General features: G+C 39.1%; 1 protein-coding gene across 1 annotated transcript in view; it reads right to left on the bottom strand.

Annotated features, from left to right (window-relative positions):
- Positions 1 to 8352, bottom strand: part of ZC3H12B (zinc finger CCCH-type containing 12B) — a 59661-nt gene extending 51309 nt beyond the window's left edge. Inside the window, exon 1 of the mRNA XM_027842672.1 lies at positions 8266 to 8352. The gene's annotated coding sequence lies outside the window, so the exon portion shown is untranslated. The remainder of the gene's footprint in view (positions 1 to 8265) is intronic.
- Between the last annotated feature and the right edge of the window lie 245 nt (positions 8353 to 8597).

Below are 8597 nucleotides of genomic sequence, written 5' to 3'. Positions count from 1 at the left end.
GAACTCAGGTCCTCCTGACTCCAGGGCCCATGCTCTATCCACTGCGCCACCTAGCTGCCCCTCATATTCATTGTTTCTTACAACATAGTTATATTCCACTACATTTCTGTATCAAGGAAAATGAGGCCCATTAAGGTTAAGAAACAGTGTCTGTTTTTAGTGTTAGTAAATGTCAAAGGTGGACAAACCCAGGTCTTCCTGACTCCACATCCAGTACAACACGATGTTTCATTTCCAGCTCTTTGCTACTACAAAATGTGCTGCTATTTATATTTTGGTGTATACCAGTGAGCCTACCAGTGAGAATTCTGGGTCAAACGACATGGGCACTTCAGTCATAATTCCAAATTGCATTCTAGTACATTTGGACCAATTCACAGTTCTAGCAACAGTTTATTAGTGTGCCTATTTTCTCATAGCCCCTCCAACATCAACCATTTCCATCTCTCCATTTTTGCTAATTTTCTAGATGTGAGATAAAACCTCAGAGATGTCTTGATTCACATTTCTCTTATTTTTAGTGACTTAGTGCAATCTTCCATATGGTTGTTAATAGTTTTCAAGTCTTTTGAGAAATATCCATTTGTGTCATTTTATCATTTATCCATTGGAAATGCCTCTTGGTCTTATATTTATATTTACATTTCTCTTATTACCAGTGATTTGGAGCTAACTTTCATGCGGTTATTAATAGTTCATAATTTTTTGAAGAAATGTTCATTCATAACTTTTGACCACTTATCCACTGGGAAATGGTCCTTGGTCATATGTGTGTTAATTCTCAATTAGTTTGGTTATCATATGGCAGTGGAGCACTGGACCTGGAATCAGGAAGACCCGAGTTCAAATCCAGCCTCAGACACTTACTAGTTGCATGACTCTGGCCAAATCCTTAAATTCTCTCAGCCTTAGCCCCCTCATCTGTAAAATGGGGGTAATAATATCATCTACCTTCCAGCATTGTTGTCAGGATCAAATGAACTAACGTTTGTAAAGTGCTTAGTACAGTGCCTGGCCCATAGTAGGTGCTATATAGATGCTTATTCTCCACACACACACACACTCCCCCATCAAATTCAATAACTTAGTGTTTGATAAACTTGGAAATATTAATTATCTAGGAAATAACTATATTTGACAAGAATTGCTGGGAGGATGGGAAAGTAGTATGGCCAAAATTAGGGTTAAATCAGCATCTTATACCATATACTGCAATAAATTCAAAATAGATATTTTAAGAATATTTACGATCACACCCCTTTCCCCCAAATTAGAAGAGAACCAGTGACGGCTAGGTAAGGTATGAAATCTTAACCAAACCAGGGAGAGAGGAGACTACAAAGAGTAAGAGAGAAAATTTCAATTATACCAAATGGAAAAGCGTTTGCATCAACAAAATGAAGGCAAGTAGGTAAGAAGGGAAGCAGATGACTGGAAACAAATCTGGGGATCAATCATGTCAGATAAAGGGCTGATATCCAAGACATACAGGCAACCCCAAGAAACGTACATGACCAGAAGCCATTCCCCCAAAAGTAACTGGTCAAAGGATGTGAGTAAGCAGTTCTCAAAAAAATTGAATTGCAAACTATTAACAACCATCTGGAAGCATATACTTGATTGTTAACAATATAAGAGATGAAAATTAAATGAATATAATATAATATAAGAGATGAAAATTAAAACAACTCTGAGGTTTTACCTTACACTCAACAGGTTGCCAAAGATGACAAAAGATGGCAATAGTTAATGTTGGAAGGGTTGTAGAAAGACAGGCACACCATGACACTGTTGGTAGAACTGTAAATTGGCCTAACCGTTCTGGAAAACAATTTGGAATTATGGGGAAGGGAAGGAAATAGGCATTTATTAAGCACCTACTGTGTGCCAGCACTGTGTTAAGCACTTTATAAATATGATCTCAAATGATCCTCATAACAACCTTGGGAGGTGGGGGCTATTATTATCCCCATTTTACAGTTGAGGAAATTGAGACAAACAGAGGTTAAGTGACTTGCCCTGGGTCACACAGCTATTAAGTGTCTGAGGCTGGATTTGAATTCAGGTATTCCTGATGCCAGACCCAGTGCTCTATCCACTGTGCCACCTAGCTGCCTCAGTTAGGAATTATGCTAACAAATTGACTAAAATGTCTATACCCTTTGACCCAGAGATCCCATTGCCAGGCATACACACCATAGAGGTCAATGACAAAAAGAAAGCCCTCATATATGCCAAAATATTCTTTATAACATTTTTTGTAGTAGTAACGAATTGGGAAAAAAAAGTAGATGCCTATTGACCAGGCATGGCTAAACAAATTGTGACATGAATGCAACGAAACATAATTGTGCTGTAAGAAGCAATGAATATGAAGAATTCAGAGAAGCCTAGGAAAATTCACATGAATGAATGAAAAGCGAAATAAGCAGAACCATAAAAACAATACATAAAATGAAAACAACAATGTAAATAGAAACAGCAACAACAAGAACAACAAAACAATCAAAACTGAATGTTCTGAAATGATAATAACCAGTTTTGATCTGAAAGAAGAGACACGAAAAGGCACCTCCACATCACTTTTTTGCAAAGGAGGGAACAGAGTAGGGGTTTGGAACATTGCATATAATATTGGGCTTTGTGATATATTGGGTAGTTTTGCTCAACTATTCTCCCCCCTTTTTATTCCCTGGGAGGGGGGAAAGGGAAAGGTACATTGGAAAATATAACTGATCTGAAACCAAAGATATATTTAAAAAAAATTTTTAAAAAAAGAATTCTCTCTCTGCCCATAGAGTTGGCCAACAATCATGGATATTAGACTTTTTGTAACTCTAAAGGACAAATTACTGGCAGCTATTGTTAGAATTATTACTATTCAGATTTGCACTAATCCTACTCATTCATTCAGCAAACAGCAAATGCCTGCCTTGCTTACCAACTAAGCATAGACTACCATACTAGACACTGGGGGAGCTAAAAGGAGAAATAAAATATGGTTCCTGCCCTCATGGAGCTTACACTCTAGAAGGGGTGATAAGACAGATAATATAAATTTGAGTATGATAAGTGTGTGAGAGGAAGTGATGACAAAGTAGTGAGAAGAGAGTTTGTCTCAGAGCCAGGAAGACCCAGGTTCAAGTGCCACTTCTGACATATACTGGCTATGTGGCCTAGGCAAATCACCTAACCTCTCAGTGCCCCAGTCATTGCTCTAATAAATTGCAGAGAAGGTCCACATCTGTACCGGTAGAAGGTATTTCTTGTTTTTTTGTTTTTTTGTTTTTTGTTTTTTTTTTCCAGGCAATTGGGGTTAAGTGACTTGCCCAGGGTCACACAGCTAGTAAGTGTCAAGTGTTTGGTCTGAGGCCGAATTTGAACTCAGGTCCTCCTGACTTCAGGACCAGTGCTCTATCCACTGCGCCACCTAGCTGCCCCAGAAGGTATTTCTTGGATAGGTATTCCCTGCAGCAATGAAATCAGAGGCCTGGATTTCCCCCTTCCCTGCCTTCCCAAAAGTCTGTAAGAAGGCTACAAAGCATCTGCAGTTGGGCCTTGAAAAATAGGTAGGATTCAATCCAATTCAATTCAACCAACATTTGTTAAACATGAACTACTTGCAGGGCATTGTGTTGGGTGCTGCACATTCAAAGACAAAGATGATACAGCCCCAGGATGTAACATGTAATAATTTCATCTTCCTACAACGATGCCAACCTTGTAAGAAGAGAAGACCGTTCTTCCACAAATATTCCTCTTGTGTTGGCTTTTTGGCAGTATGGTGTGATGGAAAGAGCCCCAAACTAGAAGCTAGGACACCTAGTTTCCAAGGCTAACTCTAGGTGTGTGACATTGGTTAATACACCTGACCTCTTTGAAATTCAGCGCTTCATCCGGAAAATAAGATATTAGACCAGAAGATCTCTGAGGTACTTTCTAGCTGACACAGCAAGGCATGGTGGGGAAAACTTTGGATTTGGAGTCAGAGGAACTGGGTTTGAATCCTGGCTCTGACACTTCCTACCTGTGTAAATAACTGTAGGCAAATCACTAGCTCTGCAGGTCTCAGTTTTCTTATCCATAAAAGAAAGGGTCAGACTAAATGACCTTGAAGGTCCCTTCCAGCTCTAACATTCAATGTTCTAAGGTCCTTTCTATCTCTAAAAGCCTTGTTCACAAATCCTTTCCAACTCTAGAGCTCTATGATCCTATAGTTAAAGAACGCTTAGGTCATGTGAACTGTCCCACCCCCCACCCCCATTCCTGAAAACAATTTGGAATGATGCAAGAAGACTGTGTAAAGCAGAGCTTCCCAACCTGGGATATGCAGATCCCCAGGGAATAGGACAAGTTTATCACGAGTATACTGGGAATATTTGGTAAGTAACGATATAATCCTGTTGAAATATTCCAAAAGTAATCATGTTAGTGAAAAAAAAATGTGGATTGGAGAGAGAACAACTTTGTGATGCCAGAAAAAATGTTTTGTACCAAATCAAGCTTTCTTTATGAAAATTAATCTCTATATTTTATTTCTTCTGTGCATATGCATGATAAACTCTAGAATTTATTTCCTTTCATTTTGAATAAGGGGTATGAGAAGGTTTCCTGAAAGCTAACTCATTGCCCCAGACACAGGGACCAAAGAAGTTTGGGTGGGGAATTGTTCATACCAAGGGTGGGGAATCTGCCGCCTTGGGGCCACATGTGGTCTTCTAGGTCCTTGGGTGCGGCCCCTTTTGACTGAGTCCAAGTTTTACAGAACAAATCCTTTTATTAAGGAGATTTGTTCTGTGAAGTTTGGATTTAGTCAAAGGGTTACACTTGAGGACCTAGAGGGCCACATGTGGTTCATACCTTTAGCCCACTGATCCCACTATTAGGTATGACCCTCAGGGAGGTCAAAGACAATATATCCCAAAATATTCACAGAAGCACTCCTTGTGCTAGCAAAGAACTGGAATTACATGGGTACCCACAGAGTGGGGAATGGCTGAACGAAGTGTAGTGTAATTAACATGATGGAATGTAAAAAATGAGGAAAATGAGGAACTCAGAGAAACATGAGAATCAATCAATCAAGAAGCACAGACTAAGTGCTGATGCTATGCCAGCCACTGTGTTAGGTGACAAAGGTGCAACTGACCCTGCCCTCAAGAAAGTTATATTCTGTAGCCATTAAAACTTAAAATGGCACTAAGACTTTTGGGAAACCCTGCACATATACAAAATGCAAAAGTGATTTGAGTGAGGAGGGCACCAGAAACTGGAGGAGGGGAGAAGTCAGGAATAGGCCTCATGTAGAAGGTAGTACTTGAGCTGAGTTTGGAAGGAAGCTTAGCATTCTGAGAGGCAGAGATGATGAGAGAGTACATTCCAGGCATGGAAGAAAGCCTGTGTAAAAGGCCAAGAGACAAGAATTGGATTTCTATGTATGAGGAACAGTAATAAGCCGGTTTGATTGGATCAAAGAGTGTGTGAAAGGGAATAAGGCTGCAAAGGTAGGATGGGACAATTGTGAAGGAATTTAAATTCCAAAGAGAAGAGTTTATATTTGATCCCAGACATAATAGGGTGATGAGGACCTGATCTAAGGTGGGGGCCATATGAGAGAGAAGAGGAAAGATACAAGAGACGTTATGGAGGAAGAAATGACAAAAATTTGGCAATTGATTGGATATGTGTGGTAAAGGAAAGTGATGAATTGGGGATGGAAACAAAAGTTGAGAACTGGTGGGACTGGGAGGCTGGTGGTGCCCTGGACAGTAATAAGGACATTCAAAAAGGAGGTAGGCATTGTATGGGGGTGGGGCTGGGTAGATAAAGAGTCTTGTTTTAGACATGTTGAGTCTGAGATGCCTTTGGAACATTCCAATATATATATATATCTCCAATATATATATCCAATATATATAGGATATATATAGGATAGTGTAGGATTGGAGCTCAGGAGAGAGACTAGGCTTGAATACATAGCTTAAGGAGTCTTCATAATAATGATCTTTGAAGCCATGGGAACAGATAAGTACACCAAGTAAGAGCATAGAGAATCTCTTGAAAGGGATGATTTTTTTTTAATAAGTAGAAGAGATTAAAAGGGAAAAAAAGAAAAGCAAAGAACTAGAATCTAAAGGGTTGCCCATTGATTGGGGAAATGATTGAACAAATTGTGGCATGTGAATGGAATGGAATCTGATTGTGCTGTAAGAAATGACAAAAGAACCCTGGGTAGCATGATCTAATGCAGAGTGAAGGGAGCAGGATCAAGAGAACAATTTACACAAGTTCAAAAAGACTGTAAAGAAAAACAACTCCGAATGACTTAAGAACTCTGAGCAATGCGATGACTAACTATGACTCCAGAGGTTCAGTGAGGAAGCTTGTTATCCACCTCCTGACAGAGGTGATGGACTCAAGGCACAGAAAAAGACATATATTTTGGGACGTGGCCAGTGGGTGGATTTATTTTGCTTGACTATGCTTAAATGTTTCAAAAGATTTCTTTTGGTTTTTCATTGGGGGAAGAAGGAAGGGAAGAGAAAGAAAAAGGGTTAGCAATAGTGATAACCCCCCAAAAGTGGGCCAATGACATATTTTTTAAAATGCATAGATACAAACAGAAAAGAAAGTCAGAAGGAAACACAGATAAGCAGGACAGTTTTGAAAGTAATATGTGAAACCTATTATCTACATTTTTTAGTATTTTTTTTAAAAGAGTAAACAGGATGAAATAGAGATTTAGGGTTTTATACAATGCTCTTCTCATGTTCTGTTTTGTCTGGTAAATACTCTTTTTCTGATATGAAAGTTCAGAATAAAATTTTATTTTAAAGAACAAAGGATGAATTGTAAAGTTTGGTTGTATTTTAAAGCAAATATTTTAATTATACATTTTTGTAGTATAACAGAATTTTCTGGTAGTAAATTCTATTTTGGGGTATGGTTTTATATGTGTGTGCATCTGTGTGTATATATGCTGGAAGACATTCAAATTGAAAGTCCAAAATGACTCTATATTTTGTTATCAAATTGAAAAAGGTAACTTTTCAATGACTTATTTTATTAAAAATAGCATCCAAGTAAATTTACTAGTAAAATTTGGGGATGAATAAAAAAAAATTAAACAGAAGAAAACAGAAGGAAGTTCAGAAGGAGACACAGATAAGGAGGGCGATGCTGGGAGTACCATGGTAAATCTGAAATATCAAAAATAAAAATGAAAGAAACCTAAATTATAGGCAGTGGAAGTTCACGGCTCCATATGCAGTCTCCCTTTTCTGTTCTTTGCATGTGGAAATGTTTGTGTTGATTTTTGTCAAGTTCATAATTTTTAAAAGGACAGTTTTTATTTTTTAAAATTTTCTTATTTATTTAATTATTATTATTATTATTATTTTTTGTGAGGCAATCAGGGTTAAGTGACTTGCCCAGGATCACGCAGCTAGTAAGTGTCAAGAGGCTGAGGCCAAATTTGAACTCAGGTCCTCCTGACTAGAGGGCTCGTTCTCTACTCACTGCGCCACCTAGCTGCCCCAAAAGGACAGTTTTTTGTTTGTTTTTTTAAGGCAATTGGGGTTAAATGACTTGCCCAGGGTCACACAGCTAACAAGTGTCAAGTGTTTGGTCCGAGGTCAGATTTCAACTCAGGTCCTCCTGACTTCAGGGCCGGTACTCTATCCACTGCACCACCTAGCTGCCCCCAAAAGGAGTTTTTCAAAGAAGGTAAAGGAGTCCAGGGCAGAGCTTTGGGAGTCACCCACAGTTAGAGGGTGGGATATGGGTGATGATCCAGCAAAAGAGATGGACAGGAAGGGAGGGAAGATTTCTATATATAGATGCAGAGTAAAGTAAGCAGAACCAGAAGAAGATACACAGCAACCACACCTGCACAAAGGGGAAAGGTTTCTCAAAATGAATCTGAGCCCTGAGTAACTGCAAAAGCAATAATGGTCCCAGAGAACAGATGAGGAAATATACCTCCTTCCTCTCAGTGGAGAGGTAGAAGATTGTGAAGGCAGAAAGCCATACACATACATTGTCAGACATAGTCACTACGTTGGTTGCTTTTGTTTAACTGGTTTTCTTTGCTATGAAATCCAGAAAGGACAGTGATGTAAAAATAAAAAGCAAAACTAAAACTTATCACTTGTCTTTTTAAAAAATGCCCAGCTCGCTCCTATGTTATGTTTCAACTGTTCACATTACTAAGAAAGCCTTCTTCCTGTAGTCTACCTTCCCCACAAAAAGAAAAACGTTACCCACCTCAGTCACTCAGACATTCCCGTGTCTGCCATCAATTGGCAGTGAGCCCAGGGTCTTCTCTGGAGACCTGTGATCCACACCTGTATTTCTTACACTTATCCATCAAAAAATGGCATTCATCCTCTGTTGCTGAGGCAGAGATGTCAAAAGGAGTCCACCACCCTGTGGAAATGAGATTCTAATAGATCCAAACATTTCTCAACTCAGTGTGCTGAAGGCAGCAAAGCCCTGTGGTGCTAACTCTGTAGCTCGTCCTTCCTGACATGGAACCTATTACAAGCTTCGTGCTATCATCAGAGCGGAAAAAGAGCTGCATCTGAAAGGCAGCAAGG

The sequence above is a fragment of the Vombatus ursinus genome, unplaced genomic scaffold (assembly GCF_900497805.2).
Source record: "Vombatus ursinus unplaced genomic scaffold, bare-nosed wombat genome assembly UNPS02014882.1, whole genome shotgun sequence".
Classification (NCBI taxonomy): Eukaryota; Metazoa; Chordata; class Mammalia; order Diprotodontia; family Vombatidae; genus Vombatus; species Vombatus ursinus.
The sequence above is the reverse complement of the archived record's forward strand: the minus strand, read 5'-3'. Positions and strand labels throughout refer to the sequence as shown.